General features: G+C 41.2%; 1 protein-coding gene across 2 annotated transcripts in view; it reads left to right on the forward strand.

Annotated features, from left to right (window-relative positions):
• The window catches only part of adamtsl3 (ADAMTS-like 3), a 661,690-nt gene that overhangs the window by 330,753 nt on the left and 311,963 nt on the right, over positions 1-18,974 (forward strand). The window lies entirely within an intron of this gene.

Genomic DNA, 18,974 nt, shown 5'->3' on the forward strand with positions numbered 1-18,974 from the left:
CCATCTTTTACACTCATCAGGACAATTGCAAGAATATCAAATCTTGAATGAAACAACAGTTTATACTGCATGAGGCACAAGGTGCTGATTGGTTCTCAAGTAAAGTCTGGGTGGTCAAAGTATTGCCATGAAAAATGCACTAGGAGACAAGTAATCTAAAACTTTTGTTTAAGTATTAAGAAAAGACTTTGTTTGGCAAAGTATTGCTGTGAGGAATGCATCGGGGAACAGTGTTTCTCAAGCTTTCGTTTCTTTAATTTGTGGAATGAGGTAGTCACAGGCTAGGACAGTATTTATTGCCCATCCCAAAGGAAAGTTAAGACTCAGACACATTGCTGTGGGTCTGGCCTCACATGTAGGTCAGACCAGGTCAGGTAATGATGGCAGTTATATCCTTTCCTGAAGAACTATACTGAACCAGATGGGTTTTCCCAACAATTGGGATAGTTTAGGTTTTTATTGAAGTCAAATTGCATGCTTTGCTGTGGCACGTCCCCTTAACATTGGTTCTCTGGCTTAACAGTCCAGTGATAATACCATCAGGCCATTGCCTCCCCTTTTACTTAATTGAAAGGCACAATTCCTCGACAAATTTTCTTTGTCTGCAGAGAGCTGGGCCCTCCAAATGAAACTCAGTAGTATACCTAAATGAACCCTTACTGTCTCATTGAGTTTAAAGTTAAAACAAAACTTGCAGTATGAGCCTTTCCTCAGTAAAGCTCAAGCTCTGTAATAGCAAACCACTGAAATTTTACAATATAAAACTTTGTTTCAGCTTCTGACATATGATCATATGATCTAAATTATTATACAATCACTGCCTGTTCTTGAGTGTTACTTTTCCTCCATTTTGCCAAAACAAATGGGATAGCTCGGCAATTTATTTCTAGATCAAAAGTGCTACATGGTCATAAGCAGATGAGAAATAAGAACAGGGGTCAGCCATTTACTCTTTCAAGCTTGCTCTGTCATTTGGTTAAGACCATTGATAATGTTTTACTCCAAATCCACCATTCTGCACTATCCCTATATCCCTTGATGTACTTCGAAGTCTGTTTGCTCTATATCTTGAATAAACTCAAATGACTGAGTATCCATATCCATAGCTTCCTGGAGTAGAGAATTTAGAAAGGTTCACAGTTTATTGATTGAAGAATTTTCTCCTTAACTGGTAACCACTTATTGTGAGAAAGTAACTCCCTGTTCTGTAATCCCCAAGCTGTAGAAACATCTTTCCATCTACCCCATTGAGGCTCTTCAGAATTATACAAGTTTCAGTAAGATCACCTCTCAGTCTTTATAAATTGTTTGGAATGTAGGCCTTGTTTTCTCAAATTCTGCTTCCAACCCCTCATCCTAGTTAACAATGCTTTGTTGCATTCTAGTGAGAGGAAGAAGACCAAACCTGTAGTGTCATAGAGATGTACAGCATGGAAACAGACCCTTCAGTCCAACCCATCCATGCCGATCAGATATCCCAACCCAATCTAGTCCCACCTGCCAGCACCCGGCCCATACCCCTCCAGATCCTTCCTATTCATATACCCATCCAAATGCCTCTTAAATGTTGCAATTATACCAGCCTCCACCACTTCCTCTGGCAGCTCATTCCATACACGTACCACCCTCTGTGTGAAAAAGATGCCCCTTGGGACTCTTTTATATCTTGCCCCTCTCACCCTAAACCTATGCCCTCTAGTTCTGGACTCCCTGACCTCAGGGAAAAAGTCTTTGCCTATTTACCCTACCCATACCCCTCATAATTTTGTAAACCTCTATAAGGTCACCCCTCACCCTCTGATGCTCCAGGGTAAACAGTCCCAGCCTATACAGCCTCTCCCTATAGCTCAAATCCTCCAATCCTGGCAACATCCTTGTAAATCTTTTCTGAACCCTTTCAAGTTTCACAATATCTTACCGACAGGAAGGAGACCAGAATTGCACGCAATATTCCAACAGCGGCCTAACCAATGTCCTACAATACTCCAGGTGTAAATATGACAAAGTCTAGGATATTTAATCATGATTCTTCCCTTAATCTCTGCAGCAGAGTGATTAGTCTCTCTTCAATAGCTCATTGTACCTATGTGACTAATTTTAGAAAAATAACTCAAGGAAATTTGTGGATGTAATTCTGTATTTTTTTATAAATACAGCCAAACTGAATGATCAAAGCCCATTGTATAGGAACTATGCTTGCATGAGTCAGGAAGTGATGCTTATTTGAGGTCATGGTTTTGAAGCCAAAAGATTGTTAGTTAAGAAAGGATTGCTCATCTTGTTTAGAAGCATGAGAGAGATACTCAGAGTCCTTTTGGAGGGGAAGCAGTACTTAAGCCTTGAATAGATTTAGGTTTTATAAAGAGCAAATAGTGACTGAGTGTTTAAAAATGTTTGGCTTAAAAAGGGAAACCACAGGTCAGTAAACATTGAGGCCAAGAATATTGAAAAATGAAGGATTAAGGGTGGAGTCATAAGAGGTAAGAAGCTGTACCTCTAGATTAGACTCATGAAAAACATGAAGAAATGAAGCAAATTTTCCATTTGCACGCGTTGGCATGAAGCCTAGTGGGAATGCAAATCAGGAAATTGTGCATACACAGTTCACAATTTTCTTTCCAATAATTTTAAATGGATGTAAAATCATGGGTTGTCTACACGATTTACTGCTGCAGGCTCCCAATGGACAATGCGCCGTGCCAGGAGCTTACAAGTGGAAAATTGACCCTTGTGTCTTTGTAGGCTATAAAGAAGCAAAGTTTTCTTTGCTTAATTGAAGGACATGGAAGAGCTGTAGAAATTCAGCTGCTGTCCTGCAAGAGATTTGAAGATTGTGTTTTAGGGCACACAGTCTTAACAAGGGGACAACTGTAGAATGCACATCAGTACAAGAGTGGGTGAAGTTAGAAGTTAAGTGGAGGCCACCATTAACTTGTAGGAATACAGTGGAACAGAGAATAAAGCTTAGCCTGGAGCAAAACCTTGAGTTACTCCAATAAGATTCAGTGGAGGAGCCTTGAACTGTTGCACAGGTGGAGTAATTTTAGAACCAAACAGCCATGAACGTAAGTTTGTTAGGATGCTGTGCAAAAATGATTTGTTTAGTATTGCCTGACATCAGAGCTTTTTAGATGTCCAAGCCAACGCATCCTTATCGTCAATGCCAAAAGTATGGTTTAAGGGTTAACAATGCTTTCTCCAAAATAAACTCCTCTTAAGAATAGTCTTCCATGGTGTATCAAGTTTACTACATGAAAAAGGCTTGGGCCTCTTGTTAACATCATCAGGCAGATAGAGTGATCACTAAACCCATCGTCTGTCCGGTACACTGTCTTTATAAACATAGAAACATGGAAAGTAGAAACGGGAATGGATCATTGATTGTTCAGGCCTGGTCTGCCATGGGGATTATGCCATTCAACTCCTTACCCTGTTCTACTTTCACCCCATACCCTTTTATCCCTTTCGTCCAACAACTATATTGATCTCCTTCTCAAGGACATTCAATGCTTTGGCCTCAACTACTTTCTGTGGCAGAGAATTCTATAGATTCACCATTCTGAGTAAAGTAATTTCACCTCATCTTCGTCTTAATTACCTACTCCATAACTTAAGCTTTGACTTGTGGTTCTGGACTCTATGATCATTGGAAACTAGCTTCCTGTAAATACCTTCTCTTTTCCCTGTCTTCCCCCGTCCCACCCATTTTATTTGTCTATCAGCCACTATCGACTCAGCTGATCTAGACACTCTTTATGTGTCACTCCTGCTCATTCTGGGAATCAGTCTGGTAACTCTTCACTGCACTCCCTTCATTGCCAGAGCATCCTTCCTCAGATATGGAGACCAAAATTGCACACAATACTCCAGATATGGTCTCACCAAGGCCCTGTAAAATTGCAGGAAAGCATCCCTTCATCTCTCACTAAGCAAGCCAACATACCATGTACTACCTTTCCTGCCTGGGATGCCTTCATGCTTATTTTCAGTGGGTGATAAATAAGGATGCCCAGATCTTGGTGCATCTCCCCCTTTCCTAATCAATCACCTCTCAGATATTTATCTGTTTTTGCTACCAAAGTGGATAATCTCATGTTTATCCACATTATATGTTAGTTATGAACATTGATCATGATGCATCCTACTCAAAATATTAAAACACAATAAAAACATGATGGCAACAAAAGATAAAGATAAAATTGTGATGAGAATTAGTGATGTGTTCATAGAAATGGACAACATGGAAGGAGACCAGTCAGCCCATCATGTCTGTGCCAGCACTATGAGAGAGATCGCCAATCAGTCCCACTTCCCTGTTATTTTCTCCAAAGTCCTGCAAATGTTTCTTTTTATAGATTTTATCCAATTCCTTTTTGAATGTCATTGTTTAATTTACTTTGATTATCCTCCAAGGCAGAACATTCCCAAGCCTAGTGGAGCGAAAAAGCATTCCATGGATTATCTCCAGGTTCCTGCCTTTAAGGAGCTATTGCCCCAAAAAGCAGTCGGAGAGTGACACTTCCATCTTCAGATTTTTTTTAAAAAATACTGTTTGCCCAACCATTTCCATTTTGATATACGCTTAATATGAACACTCTATAAATAAAATAAAATTAACAGTTTGAGGATTCAATCCATTTAACATGAGAGGAACTTGAATTCTTCACTATCAATTATCTGAAAATCAGATTGTCCGAAGGAGATCTTGAGGTCATGTTAGAAACATTACATCAAAGACGTGTTTCCAACACTGATCACGTGCTTTGTTTACATCGATTAAACAGGCACTGTCTCCAAATGACTAACCTCCTGCACCCTCTGTCTCCCCACACCTTCCCTGGAGTTCTACAGAGGGGTGTACCATAAATCCCCACTCCACCCCACCCAACCCGGAGAGGGGGCAGGGTTGGGAGGTGGGGGGACAGTGTTGAATGGGGGCGGGGGAGCACTGGGGGTGAGGGGGGACGGTGTTGGACAGGGTTGGAGGGGGGAGGTGTCAGGGGCAGGCGGGGGTGGTATTGGGGGTGGGGGCTCACACGCCGTGTGCTTCTGCAGTCTCCTGAACAGGGAGCAGACTTTAAAAACTCCGAGCCCCAGAGGAAAGTCATTTCATAGATTAACCAAATAATCAATTATCCAAGCGAATAGTGCCCGCCCATCTCATTTGGATAAAAGAGGTTCCCCTGTAAAGCTAAAACACTGTTTTCAACATGAGGCTTGTTCTAAACCTGTGTAGAGCTTCAGCTTGAGAAAGAGAGTATAAGTGTGAATCTTAATCTTCAGTATAATATTTTACTAAGAATCTATCTTAATTGGTGGAGCTTTGGATAAGAAAATAAGGGTCATCAACTTACTGACAGAAGACAGTCATTTTTCACATGGTATTTAATGTTTTGTTCTGAATGCTAGCAGCCAGTTTGCACTCTCAGCATTCACTTGGCAACACTTTTCCACAGTGTAACATTTAGTTTTGATTAAGCGTGCATTTGGCTAGATGTTCTTCTTAGTATTTAAATGACCCTATTCAGCTGTAAGTGAAGGGACAAGAGTTTAGTCTTTTGTTCAACACTGCCACTGACCCAGTAATTCAGTAACTGACAAGTGGCAATGGAATCATTAATCGTGATGTTGTCCTGCAATTGTTACTTCATTCCGGAATGGAGTCATTTTATTTGAATGACAGAGCATATATATGTGTGGTAATTATTGGTTAGGCATACACAGTTCTGTACAGATTTTAGATCTCCCTCATTCCCAGGAATTGTGTTTTCACCTCTGAAATTATCCAGACATTTTCATTGTTCTGAGCAGAAAACAGGAGACAAATAGCATTGTTCTGTGAAATATCATCACCGATTGCTCTTGGAGAATAAAATGACTGTCACAAAATGTTTCATGTAGTGAAGAAATCAGAACACATTGGATTTGAGCAAGAAAATACTTTCTTTGAAAACCCATTTGAAGTTGGTATGCCCTGGAAACTTAATTTATTTCCATGCATTTTCAATAATTTCTTATTGCATATTTTATAGTTTCAAATTGTGGCTGCAAAGGTGTGTGCTTAAAATATAGTTTTAAGTTTAAAAGCAGGAAGGTGATGCTGGAACTATGTAAAGCATTGGTTAAGTCACAGCTAGAGTATTGAATTCAGTTCTGGAATCCACAGTATAAGAGGGATGTGATTGCATTGGACAGGGTGCAGAGGAGAATTACCAGGGTTTTGCCTTGGCTGGAGAATTTTGGTTATGAAGCAAGATTGGACAGACTAGAATTATTTTTCTTGGAGCAGAGAAGGCTGAGGGAGGCACAGAAAGTCATAAAGGTATACAGCATGGAAACAGACCCTTCGGTCTAACTCATCCATGCCAACCAGATATCCTAAACTAATTTAGTCCCATTTGCCAGTACTTGGCCTATTTCCCTCTAAACTCTTCCTATTCATATACCCATCCAGATGCCTTTTAAATGTTATAATTGTACCAGTCTCCACCAGTTCCTCTAACAGCTCATTCCATATGCACACCACCCTCTGCGAGAAAAAATTGCCTCTTAGGTCCCTTAATATCTTTTCCTCCTCATCTTAAACCTATGCCTTCTAGGTTTGAACTCCCTCATCCCTGGGAAAAGACCTTGTCCATGCACCCTATCCATGCCCCTCATGATTTTTAAAAATCTCTATGCAGTCGCCCCTCAGCCTCCAACGCTCCAGGGAAAACAATCCCAACCTATTCAGCCTCTCCCTATAGCTCAAACTCTTCAACCCTGGCAACAGCCTTGAAAGGGTTCAAATAATAAGTTTCACAGCATCCTTCCTATAGGAGGGAGACCAGAATTATATGAAAGTGGCTGAACCAATGTCCTATACAGCCATAACATGACCTCCCAACTCCTCTACTCAGTGCACTGATCTGCAAAGGCAAGCATACCAAATGCCACCTTCACTATCCTATCAACCTGTTACTTTCAAGGAACTGCACTCTCAGGTCTCTTTGTTCAGTAACACCACCACCCCCAAACCCCCCGCCCCCAGGGCCTTACTGAGGTGTATGCAATTAGGAGGGACATACATAGGGTAGATGGTAAACGTTTCACCTTTTGATGGAGGGGATTAGTGACCAGGAGACATAGATTTAACGAAAGAATCAGGAGGTCGAGAGGGGATACGAAGAAAATATATTCATCAGAGAGTGGTGAGAATCTGGAAGTCACTGCCTGTTGGGTGGTAGAGGCAGAAACTCTCATAGCCTTTGAGAAGCATTTTGATGTGCACTTGTGATTCCAAGTCATAAAATGTCATAAATGGTCAAGTGTTGGAAAATGGGATTAGAATTGTCAGGTAGTAGTTTTTGACCAGTGTAGATACAATGGGTCAAACAGTTTTTGTTTGTGCTCGAGACATCTAGGACTCTGTAACTCTCCCTAAGTGAACCAATAGACAAATGAAGACCTGCTTGAAATTTCTAGAGCAAAGTGACACCAGTATTTTGTCCATTTGATCAGAACTAAAAACCACAAAGATCTCTTCTTGAGGCCCAGCGGAGGACAGCAGAAAGAGGAATCAACTTGGGTGTAATTCAATGATGGCTGTAAACAAGTTACAGTCATGTGCAAGGATGGTGCAAGGCGACTAAGTGTGAAATACCAAGGCGACTAATCAGCTACATAGTCATAACAGCACGGAAATGGACCCTGCCGAACGTAATCCCAAACTGAACTAGACCCACCTACCTGCTCCCCACCTTCTGGATCAGTGGTGCTGGAAGAGCACAGCAGTTCAGGCAGCATCCAATGAGCAACGAAATCGACGTTTCGGGCAAAAGCCCTTCATCAGGAAGGGCTCCCCATCTGTATCCCTCCAGACCTTTTCTATTCATGTACTTATCCAAATGTCTTTTAAACATTGTAATTGTATCCGCATCCATCACTTCCTCAGGAAGTTCATTTCACACGTGAACCACCCTCCATGTAAAAGATTTGCCCTTCATGTCGTCTTTAAATCTTTGTCGTCTCAACTTAAAAAGTGTTCCCTCACCTTGAAATCCCTCATACTAAGGAAAAGACAATATTGTTAACACTCATTATTTTATAAACTTCTATAAGGTCGCCTCTCAATCTCCCACGCCCCCAGCCTATTCATTATAAGTCAGACTCTCTATACCCAGTGATATCCTGGTAAATCTCTTCTGAACCATCTTCAGATTAATAATATCCTTCCTATAACTGGACAACCAGAACTGGACACAGTACTCCAGAAGAGGCTTCACCCATGTCTTGTTGCTATCATAACAGCACAAGCATGACACTTAATGGATGTGTGTCTTTTTGGCTGAAGTTTGGTCTGAAATTTCCTGAATGTAGCCAGCATCCATTGCAAAACCTTTGAGAGACACTCTGAGACCCCCATCCATTCAATGCTGATCTTCATCAGCTCCATCTCTCTGCCACTGCATTAATCATGTCACTCGGTTGTCTAACTGCTTGCCTGACATCACTTCATGCAATCCAAAATTCTCTTCAGCTGATCATCATCAATACCAAAGCACTTTACTTAAGCACTCCAAATTCAAGTCTTGGCTAGTCCAAGACTTTAAGGAAAGTGATGACCTGCTGGATTCTCTGTAACAGTCTTGTCAACTCCTTGCGATCAGATAGCTCTCCACTCCCAACCTAACCATTCCGACTTAATTATCCCCACTCCCTGACCAACCTATTATTCTAGTAAAGACCGCCTCAAATGTGCCATGTCCTGCAGCCACTGACCCATCCGATTAGAAGGTACATGTGGTATTATTTGATTCTGCAGGATATTTGTGGATGTAAGCTTTCTTCGACAGTAAGCTATGTAGGGCGAACCAGCATAAAATTGCCTTTTTCAAGTTTATTTTATTCCTTCAGTCTTGTATTTTCTGGCTTCTTCCTTCCATGCAACATTTTGTGAGATGCATTTCATGTTCTAGATAGGGGATCTGTCAATGATGTGGAGTTAAAACAGGAGCCCTGATATCTCTGCTGCACCTGCCACATGTGTTTGAACTCTCATATCTAGCAAAAGAACTGAGAGTTACCTCTTAATATTAGTAGTAATAATAATCATTTATTTGACATAATTAGTATTAGAACAACAAATACACTATGAACTAACAATAAACACGACCAATCTATCTTATGGTTTAACTTAACTTTGGATGATCTCATACCATCACCACGCTAGAACTTGGCTGGGCTCCTTGTGCTGATGTCGCCTGCTATTCTTCCGATGGTTTCAGAGGTGTCTTCTCTTTTGTTGTTCTCAAGTTATTGCTCTCCAGTTACCACTTGAGTTACTTCTCCTGAGGGTGGTGAAGCAGTGATTTTTATATTTCAAAGTCTTCCAGCCTTTTTGGAAGGTTCATGAGTGTCCTCCAACAGATCGATCAGGCTCAATCATCCTGATTGATTGAACCCAACCAGGCATCGGCATGGTGATGGCATGGTGGTCCTTAGGCCTCCGATCCTGGAGGTGCTTGGTGCACGTAGATAAGGGTGTGTCTGGTACACACCCCAATGTTTCTGATCACCCTGAGGACAATGTCCATTGCCTCTATTCAAACCCAAATTCAGATGTGTATTGTAAGGTCTGTGTAGCTACCAGGTCTGTTGCAATCTGTTGGTGGCTGCCGCCTGTCTGGATTCTGCAGTATGTTTATTCGTAGAGTCACTTTAGTCAAGGCTGGGTTCCATTTCCCAGCATGCTCTAGTCATTGTCCATCTTTTGTAACTTCATGATAAGTTCATCATTTTCCATCTTAAGTTTATTATTTTGAATGGCCTGCCTGGGGCTCACTGTCCCCTCTCATCACACACTCCATTACCTGGCTCAATTTCTCCAGAAGTTCTCATCTCTTCCTGATTGTGGAAATCAAAGTCTACAATCTTGTGAATGAATATAAATAGTCTTTACTAAATATAACATTTACAAAGCATGGTTAACGAAGAAATGGAACTGAAGCTTTTCAGGTTCAGACTCTGGTTCTGGGCATTGTATTTCTTTTGCATCAGCTCTTCTCGAACAAAGATATAATTAACCATTTACTCTACACCAACTAACACTAATGCCATCTTTCCCACATTGCCAGCTGAGATCTCCATTGGTTATTTGTTATTCTAAATGGCCAGGTGAGCTGGTCTGTTTGATTGGCAGCTTCTTAAACACATCAAGCTTTCACTCTCTCCATTGCTATTTTCTGTGGCTGCAGTATATCCAACCTACTGGTTGCACCAAAGCAACTTGCCCAATGCTTCTTCATTGGCATGTCCCAAACCCAGGACTAGAAACACCCTTCAGCCTCCCAGGTAATTATATGGGAGCACCACTATCATCAGGTTCTTTTCCATGTCTCTCACCATCTAGATGTAGGCAGAAATCACAAATATTTCAATGTTGCGGTGAAATATCCTGGAGCTCTCCGCCTCACGACAGTTTAAGAATACTTGCATCACATGAACTGTAACAATTCAGGAAGAAGGTTTACAGCTTCTCAGTAACAACTGAGGATGGACCATAAGTGCTGGCCCACACTTCAAGAATGATTTTGTTAAAAATGCAATAATTTACAGAACGATCCTGGATATGTCTCCTTGATTCACAAACCCAGCTGGTTTCTATTCAGTAAAAGAAATCTATCATACTTATTTTCAGTATTCTAGAACATGAGTTCACATCCTACCATGAGACACAGTGAAACCTAAATATAAACATGGAGTAAAGAGCTAGCCTAATGGTAACCTTATAATTCCCGTTGATTGCCATCAAAGTCTATCTGGTTTTAGGGAAGGAAACCTGATGTCCTTACCAGATTTGGCCTATACGCGAACCTAGATCCACAATCATGTGGTTGAACCTTAATTGCCTTCTAGGCAGTTAGGGATAGGCAATAAATGTTTCCCCCAGCTATTAATGCCCACATACTATGAATGCATTTTTAAAAAAAATGTACAAGTCCCAAGGCCCCACCTTGGTCTGCAATTTTCTGTTTTGTCTCTCTTTCTATCAATCCACACATCTGGGTAAGTGAGGACAAACACCAAGGGGCTGGAGAGGCCCAATATGAATTTTGCCAAAGTAATCTCTGAGTGTCTTGGAAAATATTTACTGGAGACTGGATGATTAAAGTGAATGCTGTCCATATGTTTTGAAGTATATAATCTTAGATTCTAAATATTTAACCCCGAATTTTGGAAGAGGAAGCTGTACTGTTGATCAGCTATCCATTCAAATACCCCCAACTGTTCAAAGGAAGGATATGAATTTCTGAGGTAAATTTCACAAAATCATCACAAAATCCCAAAATGTTTCACAGCCAATGAAGCATTTTTGCAATGTAGTTATTGATGTAATGGAGAATATACTGCAATGTACCACAAATAGTTATGAGATAAATCTTAGTATTCCTGTTAGATAAACAGCAGGATCAATAATGATGATCCCGTGCAGTTCAATCAAAAAGTTGCTATCCAGTTTGCGTTTATCATCAATCTTTATTAGCTGGTTTGCGTTGCTTTCATCACCTCGCATAAAAGTGTGAAACATGGAGCAGACTGTGAGATACTTCAATCCTGCTCTGGCATTCAGTATGACCATGGCAACATTCCTGCCTTAATTCCAAGTGGGAACATGCTTTGTATAAACTTGGAAAACCACAACCTCCAACATGTCGAAGAACAAGGGCATCCCATGCATGGGAACACTACTATCTGCAATTAGCTTTGCACTTTATCCACCCCACTCCAATACCTGGCACCTCGACATCATGCAATTTTCCTGGAAAGTCTCACATTCCTGACTTGCAACTATTTGGCGTTCCTTCACTGAGGTATGCTCAGACTAGGAGAGCTCACCATCTTCATCGTTTTTACAGACTCTGCCACTGTGCCATAAGACCTCCAAAATTACCATTGATATTTTCCGAATCAATCTGTACAGAATTGCTATTACACGTCTCTGGAGTAGGTGGGACTTAAACACCGGCCTCATGGCTCAGAGGTAGGGGCACTACCACAGTCCCCTCTTTTATTTTTAAGTTAATCATGATCAGTTGCAACATAAATCTTTTTAATTTCTAGTTAAGCACATTGCTGCCACACTTCCAATTAAACTGAGTTAACCAGATCAAAAATGAAGGAGAACCAATTCCCTGGTTTGTTTGAGACAGAGTGGCTTTTTAATTGGCAAAAAGACATGTGACAGCAAACACAAAGTAGGTGGGGAAGGAGAGGTACAGATAGAAATGTAAAGACAGTTTGTTTTATAAATTTAAGAGTTCTTGAGTCCCAGCTGGTTTGCCAATGTTCTGTGTCTTCAGGAGTGACAGAGTTTGCAGATATCTTTCATTTCTCAATCCACTTTCCAAGTTTCTTTGCACTAGCCCAGGATTACTGAGATTGAATTTCAGTGAGGAGTTTCCATATCTTTGCTGTGTTTAATCCATTTTTTTTTCACTTTTTGCAAAGTAATCTCCTACAATATAGATTGTTTGTATATTTCAGGTGGAATGTTCCAATGCCTTTTCCAAACTGAACACTCTGCGTGTAACCTTTTTACCTTTCAATATCTTAAATTTAACATACAAATGTGAGTAAAACGGGAAGTGCAGATTTCTTGACACCTCACTGTGTTTCAACACTTTTTGATTAAAACTGGTAATTCTGAGGCAACCTTTTTTTAATAGTATAGTCTGTATGGTTTGCCTGGACTGTCAGGTGATCATGACAATTATCTTAGATCATTTATTTAAAATAAAAACATTTAGTCCAGGAATGTCTTGGATATTAATGCCAATTGATAAAAGTTAAATAGAGATCGTCCATCTTCACCATGTTCCAAATAGATATTGCTGGGTTCAACTTGTGGAACACTCTTTCGTCAATGACTGTGGGTGCACCAGTTTGCATGAATAATGGAAATTCAAGAAGATGGCTGAACGTCATCTTCCTAGGGATGGATAGTAAATGCCTGGTCGAGGTAGGGCTGCCAACATCTTGTGAGTGAATATAAAAGGCTCCTTATCCTGAAACAGTGTCCTTAGGGAAAACAGTTGCTCAATATCTACCTTATCCACCCTGTCAAAATCGTGCCCCTTTCAAGGCCCTCTCTTAGCTTAGAATGGGGAAAGAGATGGTCGAAATAATTTTCATTTTTCTCAGAGCTGTTCTTGAGTTTTATTGAAGGTGACCTTTTGGTTTTCAGGGAGGTACATTACGTTTTCAAATTGTCACTAACTGCTTTATTAGGTGATGCTGTTCAATAGCAACACTAATGTCTCTATTTTAATGGGATGGGATGACTATTGCATTTGGTTGTTTGGGTGGCATGGTGGCTCATTGGTTAGCACTGCTACCTCATAGTACCAAGGCTCCAAGTTCGACTCCAGCCTCGGGTGACTGTCTGTCTGTGTGGAGTTTGCACGTTTTCCCTGTGTCTGTGCAGATGCTGTCTGAGTGCCCTGGTTTCCTCCCACATTCCAAAGATGGGCAGGTTAGGTGGATTAGCTATGTGAAATACAGGGTTGTAAGGTTAAGATCTGGGTGGTATACTCTTTGGAAGGTCTGTGTTGACTCAATGGGCTGAATGGTCTGATCCCACACTGTAGGGATTCTATGAGATGGAATATTTAGAGTAGAGCAGAATAAGAACGATTCATCAATGTCTTTTGTAACCATACCTCCTCCATTACACTTAAAGTTACAAAACACAAAGCATTACTTTCTTAGACACCATAGGATTTAAATGGTCCTCCTTCTGTTCCTACTTGCAGTCTCCCTCTTGTTACCCCTCTTCATTTCCCCTCCCTTCCCATCTGAGAAGATGCCACCATTTTGCTTCAAGAGTCAGTTGATGACTGTGATATAATACAATGCCGTGAGTATGTACGTACTTTTATTGTTTATTCTTTCATGGGATGGGGGTACCACTGGCCTAGGTCAACACTTGCCAGCCATCCCTAATTGCCCTTGAATTCAGTGATTTGCCCGGCAGTTTCGGAGGGTAGATAAGGGTCAACACCATTGTGTCTTGGTTGCCTGTAGGTCAGACCAGGTAAGGACATGAGCAAATTAAATAGATTTATGTTACAGTCAGTAGTAGTTTCAAACCATTATTGACACCATCTTTCAGTTCCAGATGTATGAATGCTGGAAGAACATTAACATGGAATCTGGATTACTAATCAACTGACATTGCTACTCTGCCACTGTCTCCCCAAAATGTACCTATTCTTTAGTATTAATAGCAAGTAAAGTTGGACACTGTGTAAAACCAGAATTGCATGTGAGTTAGATTAAAATTGTCCCCTTGAAGTCTCGCCAGTGGGGAAAAAAAGAAACCTTTTTATTACCAAAAAAAACAGGTATTTTAGGACTGAGAAAGTTTTGAAATGGGCAGACATTCAAAGAATAAGCAGCCTTAAGTTTTAATATTCAATTTTCAGGAGTTCTTGATATGAACTGATGGTGTTGGGCAAAGTGGCTAAATATTATGTTATACAAAAACTGCTCCTTTTATTTTGAGCGACAGCATATGTTAAGCTTGTTTTGTAAAAAAGGATTTTCTCAAAAATGAAATAGACTTTAAGTGTTGAAATAGTTTTTGTTTGATAATTATGTAGTCTGTGTTAAACAGAATCTGTTTGTACCTTTTCAGACACATCAGACATTTTGCCATGGCTTGTAAGTATTTAAACCCTACAGCAAGACCAGATAGAAGTTCATAATTAAGTAGATACCCTCCGCCCATTGTTTCTTTCAAGCCTCCAGTTATTGTGACTCCCTCTTTCTTAAGATGGTGTACTTGTGAATTATTTCCAGACTTGCTTAACAATCCTTGCATATCATCGATTGGACAGCATTTAACACAGGCTGGCTTGTCTCCATTTATTATTCTCCAGCAGTAAGGGCATAGCCAGTGTTCTAACAATATACTGCATACTTTGTTTTATATATATATTCACGTTGGTTCTAGCAGTGTAGTTGAGAGCAAAGAGAGGTGAGGTTTTCCACTAAAGCAGAATTGGGGCTTATCCCTGATTTCTTCACCTACAGTTCAGTTGCCACAGGTTGGAAAGTCCATAAGTCTCTGGCAAAGAGTCCATTAGAATAAAGTGAATCAAGCCTCAAAGACATTTATAGTATATTAATGACCATTGTGAGGACTGATTTATGAAAGATGCAGTAAGTCATTTCAACTTTAAATCCACCTAACATAATCAGGTAACAGCAGCTATTAAGACTCTCCTGTTTTCAGATATTGCCATAGGATAAATAGCAGGAAAGAGATCAAATTACTTGTTTCTGTCATCTGTTTACAATAACTCTTCATTTCAATGGCAAAGTCTATTGGGTTAACATCACACGCAAAAGATGGCCCATCTGAAAATGCAGCTGTCTGTTAGTACTGTATGGATGTGCTCATTTTCAATGTCATGTGACACCTAAGTAAGAGCATCAAGAGGCAGTGGGGATGAGCAGGAAGTCTCAAAAATCAGAGACACAAGTCTTGATTCAGAAATCAGAGACACAAGCCTGCATCCCACTAGCCAGCAACAGAGCATTCCTGTGTAATTAATAGAATTGCTGGCATGGTTAAAAATCATAAGCAAAATGAAACCTTCCATATTCGTCACCCTGAGTATGATTCTACTCCAAGAAATGGCGCTAAGGGATCTCAAATGCCTTAAAATAATATTTACTTCACAACTCACTCAGTTAATGCCTACATTTAAAGTTCAGTTCAGATCTGTGTTTCAGGTTTCTTCAGTTGTCGTTGTCCTTCCGAGTGTCCAGAGCTTGGAACGTGTAGCGTGCATTATTCTAGGAAGCCGATGCTTGATGCCAAAATCAGCACCAGGATTGCCAAAGGCTGCAGCTGTTGTGGCAAAATTGAGAGCAGACAAACAGCAAGAAAACACAGAGCATCATCTGTACCAGGCTTGTGATCTCAGCACCCTTCATTACAGTAGCGAAACCACTTCTACAAACCAAAAAAAAAGCTGAGCAGCTTCCACCTCTGCTGTCTCAGATGAATATTGGGCATTATCTGGGGCTGAATTTGGAAGTCACACCAATGTGCAGGGGCCTACAGCCCATTTACTCCCTTGAGTTGGCAGTGATTCTGTTGGCTGAGTCACTTGAGCCACGTGATGATGATGATGATCGCCGCATCCTCAAATGTATGCTCCGTGGGGAGTTTGCTCTCAGCAGATGATGAACAGATGAATCATAGCTGTGATACAAAGATGTTTGCAAGTGAGAGCTCACGTTGTCTGGGATCAGACTCACTGCTCAGGAAGTCTAGGCTGCTGACTAGTGTTTGGAGTGGTGAGCAGTCAGGAAAGGGTGTGACAAAAACAGAGGTCAGAAGGACTTGTGCTTGGAGTCTGAAGAGGTAGGGGAGGCCCTAAATGAGTTTTTGCTTCAGCATTCACGAGAGAGGGACCTTATTAATAGTGAGAACACAGTGGACGAGGTTAATAGGCTTGAACAAATTGATATTAAGGCGGTAGATGTGCTGGAAAATCTGGGAAGCATCAAGATAGATTTATCCAAGGTTTCTACAGGAAGCAAGGAATGAGGTTGCTGTGCCTCTGGTGATGATCTTCGCATCGTCACTCTCCATGGAAGTAGTACCAAATGATTGGAGGGAGGCAAATGTTCCTTTGTTCAAGGAAAGAGAAGAGGGAAGTCCCTGGGAATTACAAACCAGTCAGTCTTACCTCTATGGTAAGCAAGATACTGGAAAGGATTCTAAGCAATAGGATTTATGACTATTTGGAAAAACATAGTTTAATTTAAGATTTTCAAAGTTTGGGAGGAGATTTGTAGCTCAGGTGCTCGTTGTTGTTGTGGTTCTGTTCACCGAGCTGGGAATTTGTGTTGCAGATGTTTCGTCCCCTGTCTAGGTCACATCCTCAGTGCTTGGGAGCCTCCTGTGAAGCACTTCTGTGATGTTTCCTCCGGCATTTATAGTGATTTGTATCTGCCGCTTTCGGTTGTCAGTACCAGCTGTCCATTGCAGTGGCCGGTATATTGGGTCCAGGTCGATGTGCTTATTGATTTGAATCTGTGGATGAGTACCATGCCTCTAGGAATTCCCTGGCTGTTCTCTGTTTGGCTTGTCCTGTAATAGTAGTGTTGTCCCAGTCGAACTCATGTTGCTTGTCATCCGAGTGTGTGGCCAGTAAGGATAGCTGGTCGTGTTGTTTCGTGGCTAGTTGGTGTTCATGGATGCGGATCGTTAGCTGTCTTCCTGTTTGTCCTATGTACTGTTTTGTGCAATCCTTGAAAGGGATTTTGTACACTACATTTGTTTTGCTCATGCTGGGTATCGGGTCCTTTGTGCTGGTGAGTTGTTGTCTGAGAGTAGCTGTTGGTTTGTGTGCTGTTATGAGTCCTAGTGGTCGTAGTAGTCTGGCTGTCAGTTCAGAAATGTTTTTGATGTATGGTAGTGTGGCTAGTCCTTTGGGTTGTGGCATGTCCTCATTCTATTGTCTTTCCCTTGGGCATCTGTTGATGAAATTGTGGGCGTATCTGTTTTTAGCGAATACGTTGTATAGGTGGTGTTCTTCCTCTTTTTTGCAGTTCTGGTGTACTCTAGTGTGTTGTGGCCCTTTTGAACAGTGTCTTGATGCAACTTCTTTTGTGTGCGTTGGGGTGGTTGCTTTCGTAGTTTAGGACTTGGTCTGTGTGTGTGGCTTTCCTGTATACCTTTGTGGTGAATTCTCCATTCGGTGTTCTCTGTACCATCACGTCTAGGAATGGGAGTTGGTTGTCCTTTTCTTCCTCTCGAGTGAATCAGATTCCTGTGAGTGTGGCGTTGAAGGTCCGGTGTGTGTTCTCTATTTCTGTGTTTTTAATGATTACAAAGGTATCATCTACATATCTGACCCAAAGTTTTGGTTGAATTTGCGGTAAGACTGTTTGTTCTAATCTTTGCATTACCGCTTCTGTTATGAGTCCAGAAATGGGTGAGCCCATGTGTGTGCTGTTGATTTGTTCATATATTTGGTTGTTGAATGTAAAGTGTTTGTGAGGCACGGGGGGTCCAGTAGTTTGAGTATGCAGTCTTTGTTGATAGGTTCCCCGTTTTGTTGATTGTTCTGTATGTCCAGCAGGTTGGCTATTGTTTCTCTGGCTATTGTTTTGTCAGTAGAGGTGAACAGTGCCGTTACATCGAATGAGACCATAGTTTCTTCCTTGTCTATGTGTATATTTCTGATGATGTCCAAGAATTCCTGTGTTGACTGTTGACCCAATATACCGGCCACTGCAGCGGACAGCTGGAAACCTCACAGAAGTGCATCACAGGAGGCTCCCAAGCACTAAGGATGTCACCTAGACGGGACAAAACGTCTGCAATACAAATTAATTTAAGATGGTCAGCACTGATTTGTGAGGGGTAGGGCATACCTCACAATCCTAATTGAGTTATTTGAGTATGTGACAAGACCAGTTGACAAAGGTCAAGCAGTGGATGTGGTGTATCTGGATTTCAGTAAAGCATTTGATAAGGTTCCCCACGGTAGGCTCATTTAGAAAGTTAGGAGGTATGGGATACAGGGAAATTTGGCTTCTGGATGCAGACTTGGCTGGCCAAAAGAAGACAGCAAGTAGTAGTGGATGGAAAGTATTCTGCTTGGAGGTTGGTGACCAGTCGTGTCCCACAGCGATCTGTTCCTGGGCCACTGTTCTTTGTAATTTTTATAAATAACCTGGCGAAGAAGTGGAAGGGTGGGTTAGTAGGTTTGCCGATGACGTAAAGGTCATTGGTGTTGTAGACAGCACTGAGGGCTATTGCAAGCTCCCACAAAACATTGACAGGATGCAGACGTGGGCTAAGAAGTGGCAGATGGCTTTCAAGCTGGATAAATGCAAAGTGATTCATTTTGGAAGGTTGAATTTGAATGTTGAATGTAGACAGGATTAGCAAATTTTGAGAAGATTTG

Source organism: Hemiscyllium ocellatum, chromosome 39 (genome assembly GCF_020745735.1).
Source record: "Hemiscyllium ocellatum isolate sHemOce1 chromosome 39, sHemOce1.pat.X.cur, whole genome shotgun sequence".
Classification (NCBI taxonomy): Eukaryota; Metazoa; Chordata; class Chondrichthyes; order Orectolobiformes; family Hemiscylliidae; genus Hemiscyllium; species Hemiscyllium ocellatum.